The sequence below is a fragment of the Engystomops pustulosus genome, chromosome 7, assembly GCF_040894005.1.
Source record: "Engystomops pustulosus chromosome 7, aEngPut4.maternal, whole genome shotgun sequence".
NCBI classification, from domain to species: domain Eukaryota; kingdom Metazoa; phylum Chordata; class Amphibia; order Anura; family Leptodactylidae; genus Engystomops; species Engystomops pustulosus.
In genome coordinates this window covers 36,424,331-36,446,876 of record NC_092417.1, presented here as the reverse complement: position 1 = coordinate 36,446,876, position 22,546 = coordinate 36,424,331, and the positions used below count along the sequence as shown (strand labels likewise).

The following is a 22,546-nucleotide window of genomic DNA, read 5'->3' as shown; positions in this document are numbered from 1 at the left end:
TACCTGTAACTTGTAGATTTATGAGGTCCACCGGAGTTCACCATCTTCTTCCCGGTGTAAATTAGAATTTTAAATCCCGCGTTCAGTCTGAATCAGTCGGGTTGTGAGACGGCTGCGCCCCCGATTTATGATGCATGAAACTAGCTGCGATCGCACCTAATTCCCCTGTTAAATGCAGCGCAAATCAGAAATAGTCGGGAAACCCGGCGGAAATGCTAAGGGCTTTGCCCCACACTTTTGTTTGACTGTGCACATTCTTCTGGGTTAAAACGGCTTGCACAGGTATTTAAGAAGTGTCTGCAGCACTACTGTGTCGCACGTGACCCTTTTGTGGTGCTGCTGTGCTGGCCTCCATGCGTCACAAATTAGGGGGCGTGTGCCCCCTAATCTAGTGCCTAGTGCAGCCATAAACACAATTGCTGTGCAGACACTTAAATACCTGTGCAAACAGTTAGCACCTAAAAGAATGTGCAAATGGGGGTCATTTACTGAGGGCCCGATTCGCGTTTTCCCGACGTGTTACCCGAATATTTCTGATTTGCGCTGATTGTACCTGAATTGCCCGGGGATTTTGGCGCACGCGATCGGATTGTGGCACATCGGCGCCGGCATGCGCGCGACGGAAATCGGGGGGCGTGACTGAACGAAAACCCGACGTATTCGGAAAAACCGCAGCATTTAAAAACGGAAAATGTGTCGCTCGGGATGCGCTTACCTTCACTCAGCCGGCCTTGGTGAATTTCGGCGCCTTCAGATGCTTTTCAGCGCAGCAGCGCCACCTGGTGGACGGAGGAACTACCTTATTAAATCCCGGCCGGACCCGAATCCAGCGCAGAGAATGCGCCGCTGGATCGGGAATGGACCGGGTAAGTAAATCTACCCCAATGTGTCCCATTCTGACTGATATTTAGGATGTATAGTTCTATTTGATTTCTGGGCCATCATGGCGCACATACACTCACCTGCCACTTTATTAGGTACACCTGTCCAACTGCTCGTTAACACTTAATTTCTAATCAGCCAATCACATGGCGGCAACTCAGTGTATTTAGGCATGTAGACATGGTCAAGACAATCTACTGCAGTTCAAACCGAGCATCAGTATGGGGAAGAAAGGTGATTTGAGTGCCTTTGAACGTGGCATGGTTGTTGGTGCCAGAAGGGCTGGTCTGAGTATTTCAGAAACTGCTGATCTACTGGGATTTTCACGCACAACCATCTCTTGGGTTTACAGAGAATGGTCCGAAAAAGAAAAAACATCCAGTGAGCGTCAGTCCTGGGGGCGGAAATGCCTTGTTGATGCCAGAGGTCAGAGGAGAATGGGCAGACTGGTTCGAGCTGATAGAAAGGCAACAGTGACTCAAATCGCCACCCGTTACAACCAAGGTAGGCAGAAGAGCATCTCTGAACGCACAGTACGTCGAACTTTGAGGCAGATGGGCCACAGCAGCAGAAGACCACACCGGGTGCCACTCCTTTCAGCTAAGAACATAAAACTGAGGCTACAATTTGCAGAAGCTTATCGAAATTGGACCGTAGAAGATTGGAAAAACGTTGCCTGGTCTGATGAGTCTCGATTTCTGCTGCGACATTCGGATGGTAGGGTCAGAATTTGGCGTCAACAACATGAAAGCATGGATCCATCCTGCCTTGTATCAACGGTTCAGGCTGGTGGTGGTGGTGTCATGGTGTGGGGAATATTTTCTTGGCACTCTTTGGGCCCCTTGGTACCAATTGAGCATCGTTGCAACGCCACAGCCCACCTGAGTATTGTTGCTGACCATGTCCATCCCTTTATGACCACAATGTACCCAACATCTGATGGCTACTTTCAGCAGGATAATGCGCCATGTCATAAAGCTGGAATCATCTCAGACTGGTTTCTTGAACATGACAATGAGGTCACTGTACTCAAATGGCCTCCACAGTCACCAGATCTCAATCCAATAGAGCATCTTTGGGATGTGGTGGAACGGGAGATTCACATCATGGATGTGCAGCCGACAAATCTGCGGCAACTGTGTGATGCCATCATGTCAATATGGACCAAAATCTCTGAGGAATGCTTCCAGCACCTTGTTGAATCTATGCCACGAAGAATTGAGGCAGTTCTGAAGGCAAAAGGGGGTCCAACCCGTTACTAGCATGGTGTACCTAATAAAGTGGCCGGTGAGTGTACATATTTATTTAATTTTTGTGTTCACTGTGTGTTCACTTCAATGTAGCTGGCCCTAGTGGGTAGACCCCTGACATTCTGGAAGAAGAGGTGTGTGGCCATATGGTTCTGTGACCTCATTTCTTCTTTTCAGAGGAAAGTGCACCTGAACAGTTCCTTGCTGGATAAAAAATATTCCCATTATATGAATCAATTGCATGTGCCAAAAAACTAGCTTCTGAAAATCTTGCCCAACCTGTGCTGCTTATTACACTTTGTAATGCATGCATCACACAGACTTCACCTCAATTTATTAACAACAGTGCAGTGTGTACTATGTGCAGTTTGCCTGTGTATAGTGCAGAGGCCACCAGATTCAGGATTTCGGGTGCACGTTCTTGATGAATCTGGCGCCCCCTGCACTGCCCCGACAGAGTGCACCACTTTTTTTTTCTTGCACCTTTACATGGGTCGTGCAACACAATTCTGTTGGACTTTGCATATAAAATCTGGTGTATGGCCTGACTGAGCACCGGTGCGTCCCCTTCAGTGTGGAAATTTGGGTCACTTGAAGAATACTGCAGCCGCACCACAAATTTGTCTCAGACACGTCTTAAATACCTGTGCAGTTTGCACTAGAAAGAAAGTGCAAAGTCCGACAGAAAACTGGCGCACAGCCCTTAGTACATGTGCCCTATATCTTGGGCCATATACAGTATTACTTCTGAAGGGTTCTTTTTCTTCCAAGTCAATTTTATCACCCATTCCACAGCTAAGTGCCGGGGAAACCATCCAGTAGTAAGCATAGCTCTATGTAATACACAACCACCATCTGTAACATTAACCATGAGAAGACAAGGCACATTATCATCATTCCTTGTTGGGATGAATGGGTTCTTTGCTTTCTCCATACTGTACCCTGCACATGGGAGTGAATGATGGGAGGTTTCATCCTGCACCTTAGTTATGGAAGCATCAAACTCATGAGGTCAAGTACATTCCTGGAAATAAATAAAACCTGCCTGAGTACTGTATCCATGAAAGCAAATACAGTAATTATGTGCAAGAAATACAAGCTGCTGTAGTCTCTGGACATGACTGTGCTCTTCCCCACATTATACTGGACATGGGAACACGACAGGCTTCTCCGGTGCTGCGTTTTAATATGTTCTGTCCCACTATGTAAAATATGCAGAAGAAGTCATCAAAAAGTGCAATCTAAAAATAAAAGGTTTACTGGGGCCCATTTGGAGCAACCGATGTGATGATATCTTGTCACCAACTATAGAAAATATTATAACATGATGTCCTTGAATAGATTTATTTATGTTATGAAATTATTGGATTTATTTATTTATTTGTTAATCAATATTTGTATTGATTTGAATTGGTTCCATAGTGTATTTTATGAGACATAGAAAGACAGAGGGAATAGGTTTAAACCGGGAAACATGCAGACAATTGCCTCTTGGGAAATTGGGTGATGACAATAAAGCAAAATTCCCCTATTGTATTTTAGGTTCTCTGTTTTGTTCTGTTTTTTTCCTGTCACTGGTCCTTCTTGAATCTTGACCCTACAACACTCACCCCTCCATCAGGTGGTCCTGAATTCCCTGTGTATTTTAATGATACATTGACATCACCTTTCAGTTCAGGCTCTCAACACATTCAATTGAAGACGCAACCAAACTGAAATGGGTCAACTTCCTTGAAGGAAACAAGCAAAACCCTGATGTACCATGCACCCTTGGACCGTGGTTTTAAGAAATAATCAATCACCACCTTATATAACTTATTCCATTCAGAGAACCCAGCAGAATAATAGCTTATAACCTTCCACATTCATTCTTTTTACTCATTCATTGGAACCAAAAATGACCATTCTGGTCTGGCTGCATTTTAGATTTATTTTGGCTGAACCCACTTATTTTGATGGGACAGGTTGACCTTCTAATGTATAAGGAAAGTCTTCTAACTCTCCACCAGTGGCAAATGTTTGGAGAAGGATTGGGAACTTGCATTCCATCATGCCTGCTACTTTTGGTTTTGGGGGTGCCATATACTGCCAGAGGTGTCTGGCAGGGACTTAAATGACATCTACCACCAGACTACTGGTGGCAAAGTGTCCTAATTAGACTGCTTGTTCAGTCTAGTGCCTCTCAGCTTCATGGGTTATACACTCACCGGCCACTTTATTAGGTACACCATGCTAGTAACGGGTTGGACCCCCTTTTGCCTTCAGAACTGCCTCAATTCTTCGTGGCATAGATTCAACAAGGTGCTGGAAGCATTCCTCAGAGATTTTGGTCCATATTGACATGATGGCATCACACAGTTGCCGCAGATTTGTCGGCTGCACATCCATGATGCGAATCTCCCGTTCCACCACATCCCAAAGATGCTCTATTGGATTGAGATCTGGTGACTGTGGAGGCCATTTGAGTACAGTGAACTCATTGTCATGTTCAAGAAACCAGTCTGAGATGATTCCAGCTTTATGACATGGCGCATTATCCTGCTGAAAGTAGCCATCAGATGTTGGGTACATTGTGGTCATAAAGGGATGGACATGGTCAGCAACAATACTCAGGTAGGCTGTGGCGTTGCAACGATGCTCAATTGGTACCAAGGGGCCCAAAGAGTGCCAAGAAAATATTCCCCACACCATGACACCACCACCACCAGCCTGAACCGTTGATACAAGGCAGGGTGGATCCATGCTTTCATGTTGTTGATGCCAAATTCTGACCCTACCATCCGAATGTCGCAGCAGAAATCGAGACTCATCACACCAGGCAACGTTTTTCCAATCTTCTACTGTCCAATTTCGATGAGCTTGTGCAAATTGTAGCCTCAGTTTCCTGTTCTTAGCTGAAAGGAGTGGCACCCGGTGTGGTCTTCTGCTGCTGTAGCCCATCTGTCTCAAAGTTCGACGTACTGTGCGTTCAGAGATGCTCTTCTGCCTACCTTGGTTGTAACGGGTGGCGATTTGAGTCACTCTTGCCTTTCTATCACCTCGAACCAGTCTGCCCATTCTCCTCTGACCTCTGGCATCAACAAGGCATTTCCGCCCACAGAACTGCCGCTCACTGGATGTTTTTTCTTTTTCGGACCATTCTCTGTAAACCCTAGAGATGGTTGTGCGTGAAAATCCCAGTAGATCAGCAGTTTCTGAAATACTCAGACCAGCCCTTCTGGCACCAACAACCATGCCACGTTCAAAGGCCTCAAATCACCTTTCTTCCCCATACTGATGCTCGGTTTGAACTGTAGGAGATTGTCTTGACCATGTCTACATGCCTAAATGCACTGAGTTGCCGCCATGTGATTGGCTGATTAGAAATTAAGTGTTAACGAGCAGTTGGACAGGTGTACCTAATAAAGTGGCTGGTGAGTGTAATTTGTCCTCGGCCACTTTTACAAAGTTAATATTTAGTTAATAAAGATGCCCGAAAACATGTTAAAAACAGTCCCCCATTTCCTAAACTGAACGTCAGGCTAATTAGGACACTCTACCACCAGTAAACTGGTGGTAGATGTCCCTTAATGCACATTTGTAATTTCCCAGAGTTAGTCTATTATGATCCCACACCTGGTGTTCAATGCTAAAAGGGATTCTGGGGAACTAATCGCTCCATGAGGTTATCAGCAACTCAAGTTCAGAGGTTTACAAGTAAACACACAAATCCACAAGATAATGGCCAAAACTTAGGTAATGATTACATTCTCTCTCCTCTAGTCAGGTGCATGGAATAATACTATCAAAAGATGGAAAAAACACCACCACCTACATCGGTGGAATTATGTAATACTATGTGACTCGAGGGTTAATTTATGCTATGTTATTCTAACATGTAAACATTTTGTAACAATCCTCTGGTAACTTATTGGTTGACATTGGTTGGTACTTCATAGATATAACAAAAGACCCAGGTAATACCTGGTTTACAGGTCTTTGTTATATGTGTGCAGTCCTGATTTAGTGCTTATTTCTGCACACTGGGAGTATACTGCTATTGCTGAGCTGTTGATGCAGCAGAGCCAAACAGGCTCCAAGTGAGACAATCTAGCATAGCTGACTCATAGGTCCAGAGCTGAGTTATTACATGTTCATCCAAGTAAGGACTATTGCCTAAACTCCAGACAGCCAACAGACAGACCTGCTAGTCACAGGAGAAACTGTTGACAGTATGTACTTGGCTGCTGTTTTGACTGTTTGCCATTAAAGGAACTGTGAATTTTTACCACATTACTTCAGTGTCTCCAGTGTGCATTCCCTTCCGCCACTTGCCAGGTATTGACCACCTACAAACACCGGGAGTGCACTCAGGAGGACTATCTACCATACTGCAGCCTCCCCCTTCTTTTTCTTTCTTCTACCCTGCTGGCCCAGACAGTGGTGGACGAGGTCTAGTTTAGGACTAGGCTAGAAGACACTGGCCTCAAGGCCACTACCAAGCCAGACCCTCTGTCCTAATCATCTAGTTAGTCCAGGTGACAGCGCTAAAGGAGGTTATGCATGGAGTAGGACCTGAGGCTGTGACAGTGCGATCTAGAGGGGTGCATAGGGGTGCAGGCTGTCTAAGAAGCATATGGCGGCACTTTCTGTTAAGTAAAAGGACATGAGGGTACAGAATGTGTTTGAATGAAAAGACATTGGGGGTTTGGGCTGTATAAAAGAAGGCAGGGGACATGGGGGGGGGGGGGGTAGGTTTATGTTGCATCCCCAAAACACAGTTTCCCGGCCATACATATATAGGACCACAACCCTCAGCACCTACAAGCTACTTGTGGACCTAGATTTGAAGTATAGACATATTGGTTAACTGGTAGAATATATAGTGTAATTTATATTTCATAGTGTATATTTGAGATATTGAGGGGGCACGTTATGGTTAGCTTTTGTGTGAGGGGTGTGTAGTTTGAGAAGTTTATAATTTTTTGGAGCATAGTATGGGACATATCCAGGTTGACACTATACTGTAAGTGACTGTAGTATTATTGGGGACGCAGTGTGATATTTTGCTACAACGATTATCTGGGGCGAATTCAGCAGCAAATCACATCCCAGGAAAAGTCATCATTAAGCTATGTATCTGAAGGGGCAAATTGTCACCTGACGTCACTATATAACTTTCTAGTGTGGGACATTGATATGCATGTAATATGGTGATCAATGGTAAACTATATTTTGCGCTGGTATAGGGGGTGGGTTTGCAAAATTTGCTAGTTTGGGGGCCACAAAATTCCTTGCTATATGCATGTTTATTGGGGGAGGGGGGACAGTTATCTGTATTGTGTGGCCTATTACACTCTATTGCTGCATCATAAATTCGACCAGTTGCTTTCACACTTGTTTAGGAGTGAATGCTATGGTGTATACTGTCCCAGTGATTGTGAATATATCAGAAACGATGGATACAGGAGTACAGTACTATGCAGATGACAACCTTCTGTGCAGTTATCTATTAATATATCATGGTCTCTGCAGTATCAAATGTAGCAGGGAGATTAAGGGGGATTACAGAGCACTTATCCTGGTCTCTTGGCATATTATAATCAGGAGATCATTTAGTCCGTGTTCTAGATAAAAATGTATTGCTCGGTTTAGTGCCAGGGTTCCTGAACTTGATAATCAGCATAAGAAAATCTTAGGAAGCCATCTACTATGCACCTTCTGTTAGTTACCCTACTAAGGCATGGTAAGTCCTGTCTTACGTGTAGGAATAAGTTTTCTTTTCTGTTATATATTCATTTATTATTGAAGAAAAGTCAGTATCCTTCCACTTGTATTGGTTATAATAATAAATAATAATAATTCCTTTATTTATATAGCACACAGATTACGCAGCGCTGCATAGAGCTTACCAAATCAGTCCCTGTCCCCAATGGGGCTCACAATCTAAACCACCTACCAGTATGTTTTGGAGTGTGGGAGGAAACCGGAGGAACCGGAAGAAACCCACGCAAACACGGAGAGTTAAAGGGGCATCTATGATATAGAAAACTTTGGAAAGTTTTTGAAAAGCTATATGGGTTTTCTGAAGGTGGCCCCTAAGTTGTTGATAGCCGGTTGCATAAATATAAGATCAAAGGGGGTTGGACATCTGACACCCAATCAGGTGGCCTCAGTTCTGGAGGTCAGCTCGATACACTGTGCCTGAGGTCAGTTATAGGCTCCATATTGAGCTGCAGTAACCTGGCTTGACCATTATACTGTGTATGGAGCTGTCTGTGTCTCCAAACCCTATGTTTTTATATGGGGTCCTTGGGCCCACCATATAAAAAATATTCTGGGGGCCCATCTTTCATCAATTCCTAGTAAACAGACATTAGTAGTCTCCAAACAAGGTTATCTTCTACTGGTTATCCGTATTCCAGTATCGGGTTCAAACTAGGGCCCACTGGAGGATCCTCTGGTGCTTAGGTGGGTACAGGGCCGATTCTAGCATATTTGCTGCCTGAGGCGAATATTAAAATGCTGCCCCCCCCCCCAGCTCCCTGTTAAGTAAATCCTTAAACTTTACTAACAATTAACAACCCTACAGACAGCTCCCTGACACTGTGTGACTGACGCTGTGTGACTGACTACAGGTTCTGAGAGTCATTAGTGGCATCTGGTACCTTATAGATGACAATCTCTTCCATCAGGAGGACTTTATTCCGGGTTCTCCAATCCATGATGTATCACTGCTGAATTCACAGCCAGATATCTTCAGCTCCGTGCAGCATCTCCACCCGGCGTCCCTAAAAATACCACAGTCACTTATGATATAAAGTCACCTGGATAACAACACTGCGCTCCTAAATAATATATACCCCTCACAACACAACTGACCGCACTCTCCCCACATATAAAACATCCCTTCATTATATATATATATATATATATATATATATATATATATATATATAGTCTACTGGAATTATAGCATGCTAAGCACCAATCAATATACAACACCCCCAATTTATTAATACAGACCCCCCCCAACATTTGGTTTACATGATGAAAAGTAATCTGTATCCTATAACTAATGTTATTATGTTACAAGATTTTACATACAGTGCAACCCTGATCAAATATATAGCACCCCCTAATGAATATATATATATATATATATATATATATATATATATATATATATATATATACATATATATAATAAATTAATTTTTATATAGCCCTACTCTCATATATTTAAAGGCCTCGTTATTCACCACCCAATTAAATTATATACAGCTCCCATATACAGATCCCCTACAGCTTAAATAAAATCTTTCCCCACATATACAGTCCTCTCCCAGCTAAGTAATATACTGTACCCGATATACAGCCCCCCCCCCAGCTTAGTAATATACTGTATCCCATATACATCCCCCCAGCTTAGTAATATACTGTACCCGATATACAGCCCCCCCCAGCTTAGTAATATACTGTATCCCATATACAGCCCCCCAGCTTAGTAATATACTGTACCCCATATACAGCTCCCCCAGCTTAGTAATATACTGTATCCCATATACATCCCCCCAGCTTAGTAATATACTGTACACGATATACAGCCCCCCCAGCTTAGTAATATACTGTATCCCATATACAGCTCTCCAGCTTAGTAATATACTGTATCCCATATACATCCCCCCCAGCTTAGTAATATACTGTACCCCATATACAGCCCCCCCAGCTTAGTAATATACTGTATCCCATATACATCCCCCCAGCTTAGTAATATACTGTACCCGATATACAGCCCCCCCCAGCTTAGTAATATACTGTATCCCATATACATCCCCCCAGCTTAGTAATATACTGTACCCCATATACAGCTCCCCCAGCTTAGTAATATACTGTATCCCATATACATCCCCCCAGCTTAGTAAAATACTGTACCCGATATACAGCCCCCCCAGCTTAGTAATATACTGTATCCCATATACAGCCCCCTCCCAGCTTAGTAATATACTGTACCCCATATACAGCCCCCCCAGCTTAGTAATATACTGTATCCCATATACATCCCCCCAGCTTAGTAATATACTGTATCCCATATACAGCCCCCCACAGCTTAGTAATATACTGCATCCCATATACAGCCCCCCCAGCTTAGTAATATACTGTATCCCATATACAGCTCCCCAGCTTAGTAATATACTGTACCCCATATACAGCCCTCCCAGCTTAGTAATATACTGTATCCCATATACAGCTCCCCAGCTTAATAATATACTGTACCCCATATACATCCCCCCAGCTTAGTAATATACTGTATCCCATATACAGCTCCCCAGGTTAGTAATATACTGTATCCCATATACAGCCCCCCCCAGCTTAGTAATATACTGTATCCCATATACATCCCCCCAGCTTAGTAATATACTGTATCCCATATACAGCTCCCCAGGTTAGTAATATACTGTATCCCATATACAGCCCCCCAGCTTAGTAATATACTGTACCCGATATACAGCCCCCCCCAGCTTAGTAATATACTGTATCCCATATACAGCCGCCCCAGCTTAGTAATATACTGTATCCCATATACATCCCCCAGCTTAGTAATATACTGTATCCCATATACATCCCCCCAGCTTAGTAATATACTGTATCCCATATACATCCCCCCAGCTTAGTAATATACTGTATCCCATATACAGCCCCCTCCCAGCTTAGTAATATACTGTATCCCATATACAGCCCCCCAGCTTAGTAATATACTGTATCCCATATACAGCCCCCAGCTTAGTAATATACTGTATCCCATATACAGCTCCCCAGGTTAGTAATATACTGTATCCCATATACAGCTCCCCCAGCTTAGTAATATACTGTACCCGATATACAGCCCCCCCCAGCTTAGTAATATACTGTATCCCATATACAGCCGCCCCAGCTTAGTAATATACTGTATCCCATATACATCCCCCAGCTTAGTAATATACTGTATCCCATATACATCCCCCCAGCTTAGTAATATACTGTATCCCATATACAGCCCCCTCCCAGCTTAGTAATATACTGTATCCCATATACAGCTCTCCAGCTTAGTAATATACTGTATCCCATATACATCCCCCCCAGCTTAGTAATATACTGTACCCCATATACAGCCCCCCCAGCTTAGTAATATACTGTACCCGATATACAGCCCTCCCAGCTTAGTAATATACTGTATCCCATATACAGCCCCCCAGCTTAGTAATATACTGTATCCCATATACAGCAGCCCCAGCTTAGTAATATACTGTACCCGATATACAGCCCTCCCAGCTTAGTAATATACTGTATCCCATATACAGCCCCCCAGCTTAGTAATATACTGTATCCCATATAATGCCCCCCAGCTTAGTAATATACTGTATCCCATATACAGTCCCCCAGCTTAGTAATATACTGTATCCCATATACATCCCCCAGCTTAGTAATATACTGTATCCCATATACATCCCCCCAGCTTAGTAATATACTGTATCCCATATACTGCCCCCCAGCTTAGTAATATACTGTACCCCATATACATCCCCCCAGCTTAGTAATATACTGTATCCCATATACTGCCCCCCAGCTTAGTAATATACTTTACCCCATATACAGCCCCCCCAGCTTAGTAATATACTGTACCCCATATACAGCCTCCCAGCTTAGTAATATACTGTATCCCATATACAGCCCCCCAGCTTAGTAATATACTGTATCCCATATACAGCCCCCCCAGCTTAGTAATATACTGTACCCGATATACAGCCCCCCCCAGCTTAGTAATATACTGTATCCCATATACAGCTCCCCAGCTTAGTAATATACTGTACCCCATATACATCCCCCCAGCTTAGTAATATACTGTATCCCATATACAGCTTCCCAGGTTAGTAATATACTGTATCCCATATACAGCCCCCCCAGCTTAGTAATATACTGTATCCCATATACATCCCCCCAGCTTAGTAATAAACTGTATCCCATATACAGCTCCCCAGGTTAGTAATATACTGTATCCCATATACAGCTCCCCAGGTTAGTAATATACTGTATCCCATATACAGCCCCCCCAGCTTAGTAATATACTGTACCCGATATACAGCCCCCCCCCAGCTTAGTAATATACTGTATCCCATATACAGCCGCCCCAGCTTAGTAATATACTGTATCCCATATACATCCCCCAGCTTAGTAATATACTGTATCCCATATACATCCCCCCAGCTTAGTAATATACTGTATCCCATATACAGCCCCCTCCCAGCTTAGTAATATACTGTATCCCATATACAGCTCTCCAGCTTAGTAATATACTGTATCCCATATACATCCCCCCCAGCTTAGTAATATACTGTACCCCATATACAGCCCCCCCAGCTTAGTAATATACTGTACCCGATATACAGCCCTCCCAGCTTAGTAATATACTGTATCCCATATACAGCCCCCCAGCTTAGTAATATACTGTATCCCATATAATGCCCCCCAGCTTAGTAATATACTGTATCCCATATACAGTCCCCCAGCTTAGTAATATACTGTATCCCATATACATCCCCCAGCTTAGTAATATACTGTATCCCATATACAGCCCCCAGCTTAGTAATATACTGTACCCCATATACATCCCCCCAGCTTAGTAATATACTGTATCCCATATACTGCCCCCCAGCTTAGTAATATACTGTACCCCATATACAGCCCCCCCAGCTTAGTAATATACTGTATCCCATATACATCCCCCAGCTTAGTAATATACTGTATCCCATATATAGCCCCAGCTTAGTAATATACTGTACCCCATATACAGCCTCCCAGCTTAGTAATATACTGTATCCCATATACAGCCCCCCAGCTTAGTAATATACTGTATCCCATATACAGCCCCCCCCAGCTTAGTAATATACTGTACCCGATATACAGCCCCCCCCCAGCTTAGTAATATACTGTATCCCATATACAGCTCCCCAGCTTAGTAATATACTGTACCCCATATACATCCCCCCAGCTTAGTAATATACTGTATCCCATATACAGCTTCCCAGGTTAGTAATATACTGTATCCCATATACAGCCCCCCCAGCTTAGTAATATACTGTATCCCATATACATCCCCCCAGCTTAGTAATATACTGTATCCCATATACAGCTCCCCAGGTTAGTAATATACTGTATCCCATATACAGCCCCCCCAGCTTAGTAATATACTGTACCCGATATACAGCCCCCCCCAGCTTAGTAATATACTGTATCCCATATACAGCCGCCCCAGCTTAGTAATATACTGTATCCCATATACATCCCCCAGCTTAGTAATATACTGTATCCCATATACATCCCCCAAGCTTAGTAATATACTGTATCCCATATACAGCCCCCCAGCTTAGTAATATACTGTATCCCATATACAGCTCCCCAGGTTAGTAATATACTGTATCCCATATACAGCCCCCCCCCCAGCTTAGTAATATACTGTACCCGATATACAGCCCCCCCCAGCTTAGTAATATACTGTATCCCATATACAGCTCCCCAGCTTAGTAATATACTGTACCCCATATACATCCCCCCAGCTTAGTAATATACTGTATCCCATATACAGCTTCCCAGGTTAGTAATATACTGTATCCCATATACAGCCCCCCCCAGCTTAGTAATATACTGTATCCCATATACATCCCCCCAGCTTAGTAATATACTGTATCCCATATACAGCTCCCCAGGTTAGTAATATACTGTATCCCATATACAGCCCCCCCAGCTTAGTAATATACTGTACCCGATATACAGCCCCCCCCAGCTTAGTAATATACTGTATCCCATATACAGCCGCCCCAGCTTAGTAATATACTGTATCCCATATACATCCCCCAGCTTAGTAATATACTGTATCCCATATACATCCCCCAAGCTTAGTAATATACTGTATCCCATATACAGCCCCCCAGCTTAGTAATATACTGTATCCCATATACAGCTCCCCAGGTTAGTAATATACTGTATCCCATATACAGCCCCCCCCAGCTTAGTAATATACTGTATCCCATATACATCCCCCCAGCTTAGTAATATACTGTATCCCATATACAGCTCCCCAGGTTAGTAATATACTGTATCCCATATACAGCCCCCCCAGCTTAGTAATATACTGTACCCGATATACAGCCCCCCCCAGCTTAGTAATATACTGTATCCCATATACAGCCGCCCCAGCTTAGTAATATACTGTATCCCATATACATCCCCCAGCTTAGTAATATACTGTATCCCATATACATCCCCCCAGCTTAGTAATATACTGTATCCCATATACAGCCCCCTCCCAGCTTAGTAATATACTGTATCCCATATACATCCCCCCAGCTTAGTAATATACTGTACCCCATATACAGCCCCCCAGCTTAGTAATATACTGTACCCGATATACAGCCCTCCCAGCTTAGTAATATACTGTATCCCATATACAGCCCCCCAGCTTAGTAATATACTGTATCCCATATACAGCCCCCCAGCTTAGTAATATACTGTACCCGATATACAGCCCTCCCAGCTTAGTAATATACTGTATCCAGGGGCGCACCACCCATGAGGCGAGTTGAGAATCTCGCCTCGGGCGGCGCCCCCTGGTGGAAACGAGGGGGCGGCATGCCGACATCATGCAGGAACTTGAGGTCGGTAAAGCAAGGACATGCCCCGTTAAAATAATCATGAATGCGGCATGTCCTGGCTAAAAGTCAGTCAGCAGGAGGAGGGTGCAGTAGACTGAAGTGATTAGTGTGGAGCCGCAGTCAGATCTTCATATGGGCGTCCCCATATGAAGATGTCGATGATCTGACTGTAGGTCTTGCTCGCTGCGATACAAGTTAGTGGCGCAGCCACTGCAAGTAGTTCACACATCACATTCAGGCAGCGGCGCCACTGTGACATGTACCTTGCTCAGTGCAGTGCTGGACCTGTGACTGATGCAGTGCCGGCGACCATCACCCGCATCGCGTGCGTGCTTGTGCTGTAGGTACTGTCTGTCTAAGCAGAGGATCACAGGGTGCACAGGCCGTGGCACGCACCCATTCCCTGCTCCAGCATCTGACAGTCCCCCTGATGACCTCCGTCTGGAGATCTGGTCTGCACAAGATATATGGATGGGGCAGGGGATTACAAAGATGAGCTAGTCTCTCACTGCTGCTGGATGAAGTGCATGATAGCTCCCTCCTCCTCCTCTCTGAACAAGACCGAAGCCCGGGAACATGGAGCAGGAGTTGATGGACGATCATTGCTGAGCGGTGGAGACTATGGAGATAAGAGGCTGCAGCCCCTGTGCACGGGGAAGGGAGGTCAGGTACAATGTGTAGCTGTGTCTGGCAGGAGATACAGTAAAATCACTGGGATTGATATTCACTCTTGCCCTGCTGTTAATGCACACCTCACCCACTGGCCCACATTTATCAAAAACTGTGCAAACTACACTAGATGCACTTTGCCTGTGAAGGGGATATTTATCACAGCTTGTAAACTTGAAAACAGGTGTACAGGATGCAGAGCCTGAGAGTAGCGGGCAGTGGGATGGCAAGGGCGATGCTGCCTTTCGCCTACGCACTGCCTATAGCCTGTGCCGTTCCGGTGCAGGTTATGGGGAATATCTACACCAGGTCAGCTCTGGTGTAGAAGAGCTACGGCGGCCTGAATATATCAGGAGTCCGGAGCTTTGTGATAGATCCAGCAAGCATTGGGGAATGGGAGCAGCATCATATGCTGGTAAATTTAGAGCCAGCCTATAATTGATGTTCCCCAAAATATGCAGGGTGCTCCATGAATCTGGCGCCCTATACACAGCTCAGACAGAGTGCACCAACTTTTTTTTGTGCCCCTTTAACATAGAATGTGCAACACATTTGTGTCGGACTCTGCATGATAGATGTGGTGTACGGTCCGACACGGAACACCCGCTTTTATGTGCAGAGATTTGTATTGCAATGCATATAGCACGGCCACAACGCAAAACTGGTGCAGACACTTGAAACACATGTACAAGCAGTTTACACGTTCTTTTCAGTGCAAAGTCAGACAGAAAACTGGCACAAACACTTCAATAAATCTGGGCCAATGTGTCCCACTAAATATAGTCCCCCACAATGTCCCTGCTGCAATTTATTCCTCCTGGCTGTCACTTAGGGCTTATTTAGTTGACATTACAGGAGCAAACAACCTGCGAGCAGCAGGACTTCCTGCATCTTGGCTATATGTGATAATAAAAGTCCCTGTGGAACTACACAGCATTATAGATGGCTACCATATAGTCAGTCCTGCTCCCTGCACAGTATCTGGTATGAGAAATCTGCCACATTATCCGTATTTCATAGTCAAACACTACTGAATATGCCCCATACTGTCTCTGTTACACCGCACAGAGATCTTGCCACCTATTTGGTATATCTTTAGCTCTGCAGTGTCCACCACCCCTAAAAATTGCTTCCTCCTTTCTCTTACAAAACCCAAGTCACCTCTCTTCCTGGACACCAATTGCCATACCTAGTATCTCTGCCACTTTAAGACCCCTGCCCATGGCTCCCTCCAAAGAGCTGTTATCAATTTGCGGGAGCACCTATGGGGGGGGGGGGGGCGTCTTTCTATAGTTCGCCTCAGGCAGCAGAGAGGCTAGGTTCACCCCTGACTGTATCCCATATACAGCCCCCCAGCTTAGTAATATACTGTATCCCATATAATGCCCCCCCAGCTTAGTAATATACTGTATCCCATATACAGTCCCCCAGCTTAGTAATATACTGTATCCCATATACATCCCCCAGCTTAGTAATATACTGTATCCCATATACATCCCCCCAGCTTAGTAATATACTGTATCCCATATACAGCCCCCCAGCTTAGTAATATACTGTACCCCATATACAGCCCCCCCCAGCTTAGTAATATACTGTATCCCATATACATCCCCCAGCTTAGTAATATACTGTATCCCATATACAGCCCCCCAGCTTAGTAATATACTGTATCCCATATACAGCCCCCCCCAGCTTAGTAATATACTGTACCCGATATACAGCCCCCCCAGCTTAGTAATATACTGTATCCCATATACAGCCTCCCCAGCTTAGTAATATACTGTATCCCATATACATCCCCCCAGCTTAGTAATATACTGTATCCCATATACATCCCCCCAGCTTAGTGATATAGTGATATATAATATATACAGGACCCCCCAGTATAAAATGATTATGGCCCCATATAATATATACAGCACTCCCCCCCCCAGTATAAAATGATTATGGCCCCATATAATATATACTGAATCTTTCCCCAGTATAAAATAATTATGACCCAATATAATATATACATCACCCCGCCTAGTATAAAGTAATTATAGCCCCAAATAATATCTATAGCATCCCCCCCAGTATAAAATAATTATAGCACCAAATAATATATATAGCATCCCCCCCCAGTATAAAATAATTATAGCCCCAAATAATATATATAGCATCCCCCCCAGTATAAAATAATTATAGCCCCAAATAATATATACAGCATCCCCCCAGTATAAAATAATTATAGCCCCAAATAATATATATAGCATCACCCCCTCCCAGTATAAAATAATTATAGCCCCAAATAATATATATAGAACCCCCCCCCCCCCCCGGTATAAAATAATTATAGCCCCAAATAATATATATAGCATCCCCCCCCCCAGTATAAAATAATTATAGCCCCAAATCCCCAAATAAAATATACAGAACCCCCCCTAGTATAAAATATGTATAGCCCCAAATAATATCTATAGCATCACCCCAGTATAAAACAATCATAGCCCCAAATAACATATATAGCATCCCCCCAGTATAAAATAAGTACGGTATAGCCCCAAATAATATATATATATATATAGCATCCCCCCCCAGTATAAAATAATTATAGCCCCAAATAAAATACATAGCATTCCATCACCTCCCCCCCCCCCCCAGTGTAAAATAATTATGGCCCCATATGATATATAGCGTCCCCACCCCCAGTATTAAAAGTTTTCTAGCCCCATATAATACATACAGTACCACCACCCCCGCTCCCAGTATAACATGACACCTCCCCACACACTTATTAGCGAGATTTAATTAATTAAAGTACTTGAAAAATAATAAAATACATACTCACCTGCAGGCAGCTGCTCCCTCGGTGCGCGGCTCCAGTCTTCACGCGGCTCTTCTGTGAGCCGCGGCTCCGCACAGTGACACAGGCGTCGTGACGTCATGACGCCTGTGTCACTGCTTAGAACGGAGCCACGCAGCAGCCAAAAAGGCGCTGCGTCGCTACGCATATAAATCGCACCTGTGTCTTAAAGAGACAGGCGCAATTTATTTAGCTGGTGGGCGATTCGAGCGTTAATGGACGCCCGAATCGCCCACTTTAGAGCGGCAAATTTTGCCGCCCTTTACAGGGACCCGCATTCTGCCGCCTGAAGCGAGATTTTCATCTCGCCTCATGGCAGATGCAGCCCTGGGTGGGTCAGTAGGTTGAGATCACAGACAGATTTTGTGTTTCTTCATATATTGCTCACAGGGATCATCTTTTTCGGGATACCACCCCCTAAAAGTCCATTTTTTAGGGTAGTAATAATAATAATTATTTATTTATATAGCACACACAGGTTACAAAGCGCTGCACAGAGCTTTCCAAATCAACCCTGTCCCCATGGGGCTCACAATCTAATCAACCTACCAGTTTGTTTTGGGTGTGGGAGGAAACCAGAGGACCCGGAGGAAATGCACGCAAACACGGAGAGAAAATACAAATTCTTTGCAGATGTTGACTTGGATGGGATTTGAACCCAGGACCCCAGCGCTGCAAGGATGTAGTGCTAACCACTGAGCCACCCTGGATGAGATGTCACTGTATTTGCCAGGCCAGACAGAGCCCATTGTACATCATGTAGACAAAGAGAACATCTTTAGTTAATATCTCGCCCACTTTCCTTTTGGTGTACATATCATTTGTGTTTGACCACCATTTTGGAATAAAAAACTTGCAAAGGACATAAAAATGAAGTAAATAAGGTTAAATAGAAACACATCTTGAAAAGTGTAAGGCAAGAAATCAATTCCAAACTTTCAGTACAACTTGTTGTCAATGTCCAGGATACATCAGATCTCCGCAGTGATATGTCCCCTGAAGCAAAGTATAATGTAAATATGGAACCTGTCACAACCTGTGCCGCGAGATGTACATCAATCAGCAGATAGTGGACAGCTCATATGTCTCTTCTGTACATTAGACAATTACATCTGCTATGTGATGCTGGAGGGACATGGGAGGGAAATACATCAAAGAGTTTAGGAAAAGTCAATAAGGGCAACATTTGACAGAGGAGAAGTTCTCAAAGACGAGGTCATGTCCTGAAGCTTACAACCATCACGTCGTCTTAGAAGGTCCTTATTAGTAGATTCCAGCACCAGGAGAAACAAAAAGATAGAAAAGGGGTAAAGGATTTCCATTCTTAGTTGGCCGACATAACCTTAATATCTCCAGGCCAAAAATACATTGAAGGACATCAGTTTTGTGATGTTCTTTTAGGATATGAAGAGGCATCAGAACTAAGCTACAACTATCCACAGGCATAAATACATTTTGAGTCAACTGGTTGATATCTCAATTAGCCTGTACACCTGGGACATCAGGACATGAATATCCATCTCCCTACTTCCATGAAGATATAGATTAAAAGGAAATCTAACAGTAAAATCCATCTTCTTATATTTGTTATCCATGTGCAACATCCCCCACCGGGGTCTAGCCTTCTCTTGTGAGCCTGGGGACGGCCGGGGCCCAGAATACCGGAGTGGCTGGTTATTGCAGCCTAGGGCATGCTGTTGTCATGGTGCTTGTTATGGGGACCAGAGGGCTGTCCTACAGCCTGGCAGGTCTCCAGAAAGTGGTGTGTGCAAGAAATAAGGAGGGAGTGGCTGTTGTACTGGTTTCTCCCTAGGGCAGCCCCTGAGTGTCTGTGGAGGTAAACAGCCGTATCCAGGGATCAGACGGAGGCAACGTTGTGTAAATCAACTTTCAGTTCTTTATTGAACCTCAAACAACAGGCAAAGGCCTAAACGGGATTAACATTGGATTCTGGTTACTGGAGTGGTCATAGAGAGTGGTCCGCAGGAATGGTGCACCAGCCTGATAGTGGATGCAGGCTGGGATAGTTGATGTGGAGCTGTGTTCAAATTGTGGAAGCTGCAGCTCTGGGGTTAGAGTCTCCTGGGATTGGTATCCATGGCAGCACTGAAGGTGTAATGCACACACTGTCTATTTCGTCACTCTGACTGACTCCTGAGACAGACCATGTGCTCCCCCTACACATGAGGTTTTTATACTCCCCCTGGTCAAGTGGTAGCACCTCTCCTATCAAACTCCAGCTAACTATACAACAATATAATTGGATAATTAGTTATACCAATTTATCTATTGCCTTTCCAGGCAGAATCTACAGCTGCAATTTACACCAAGTTCTCCTAGCATTATCCTCTGGGTGAGTCGGGCAGGCTCACCAGATAGATCCTGACATGGAAAGGGCGCTATTCGCAACTACCACCTTGCCTATACGTTGGCAGGGGTGTTGCATACCTCTTTGGTATTTGAAAGAGCCATCCACTTCTCTGCCATAGACCGGATGGGAAGGTAGGCTAAAGCTTGGCAGCAGCATATAGCTTCCAGATGATCCATGCACACTATAGAATGTAGGGGTGCAAGTAACTAAGTGCACTTTAGGGTAAGTGCTGGCTATGTGCAGTGTAGGGGAGACAAACCGCCCATGGTCCTGGCTACAGGCACCGGGTTTGGTGTCGGACTAAGTACACAAATGAGGACTGTACAGTTGGTAGCTAAACACCCCTAAAACAACCGCTTTCTTAGGAAAGGTCTGGTGTCATGTCCTGTAATCCACTCCTTGAACTAAGGCCTGAAATTTATTCAAAGACACGTCACCTAGGTGGCATAATCATAAAAATATATAGTGTATGTAGTACACATGGTATACCTATCAACTGGCGGTCTTACCCTAGTGTGCAATTTCTAGGTATCACTGCTTACACACCCCGGTCCTATAAAGACCTGTGGTTTACAGAGGCCACACAAGTACAGAGCTCTGATTTAAGGCGTAAGCCTGCGGTCAGGATTTGACAAATACACAAAGTCGGTCCGACACAGTCTTGTCCTCAAATTTGCAAAGCCTATAAATAGGTTAAATACAAACTGACCTATAGCAATATTACTATAGTTGTGCAAAACAAGATTCACATTGGCTTTAACAGCCGAATGGGTACAGTGCTTGGAACGTTACATAACGTCACTGTAAACAAGATGGCTATTTTTAATAGCAAAGAGAAAGTCCATCGGCACTACATAATGTCTTTCCTGTAATGGAAGGCAAAAAGTGCAATAAATAAACTTTTTCCTTGGAGTAACTGACTATAAGTCTCTCAGAGAGCTCTTGTAGACAGAGTACATCCTCTTGGCACAGTCCGTAATGAAGGAAAAAGCAGGGAAAATAAAGCAGAGGATCTCCTCTTGATGTGAGGGACACAGTCCTTTGATGCAGCAATTGTTGTTGCTCTGCAGTCAGCAGAGAGGGGTGCTTTCATAGCAGAACTGGTGAAAAGTTCAAGGATAGCCTCTAGACTTTTAAACCAGGGATGGGAGTCCAGGATAGTCTCTGGCTCAATAAGGGTAAGTGGGCTCAGCCCAAATGGGAGAAAAAAATTTAAAAATCATATTTACAAAGCAGATAATGGGCTTCAGCCCATCAGGGAGTTACTAATAGGAAGTGTCCAGGTCTGGATCTCGTGATTGGGCTGCAGCCGGCTGGGTACACCTTGTGGCCTTGAGAACTCCAGGCGCCTCGGTGTCATCGCTGGTCTCCTGTGACTTAGGGGCAGGAACGCTGGCCTACGGAATGTTGGCCTCACCAGCCGGTTGCTCTATGAGTCCCACAGCCGTGGATGGTTCTAGAAATAAGTAGATGGAAGCTTGTCCCAGAACCTCCTATAAGCCTTCTGGGGCCAGGTCATTACCCCACTGGTAGGCAGCCGCCAGACAAGGGTCTGTCGTTGGGGAACCCGGAAGAGGCTCATTCACCGGACTATCCCCCACCACGGAGGACCCCTGGGATCCAGCAATGCTGGCAGCTGGGGAGACGTCCGGGGTGCTCCCCTAGACCAGGCCTGGTCCATGGATGGCGATGGGACCCACGCTGACGATCACAGTGGATGGGGCACTTAGATGGGTCACCACCTGGGGAGTTGCAGCCCGGGAAGAAATGTGAGGCTCTGGCCAGAAGTCCTCCGGAGAGTGCTTGTAGAAGAGATGCTCTTCAGGGTCCAAAATCCGGCTGACTCCAGCAGCCCAGGGAC

The 22,546-nt window shown here is 44.5% G+C and overlaps 1 long non-coding RNA gene across 1 annotated transcript in view; it reads right to left on the bottom strand.

Moving 5' to 3' along the window:
• The window catches only part of LOC140069585 (uncharacterized), a 63,758-nt gene extending 48,517 nt beyond the window's left edge, over positions 1-15,241 (bottom strand). The window contains exons 1-2 of the long non-coding RNA XR_011848817.1: positions 15,064-15,241; positions 8,780-8,902 (exon numbers count right to left, since the gene is read on the bottom strand). This is a non-coding gene — a long non-coding RNA (uncharacterized lncRNA). The remainder of the gene's footprint in view (positions 1-8,779; positions 8,903-15,063) is intronic.
• Between the last annotated feature and the right edge of the window lie 7,305 nt (positions 15,242-22,546).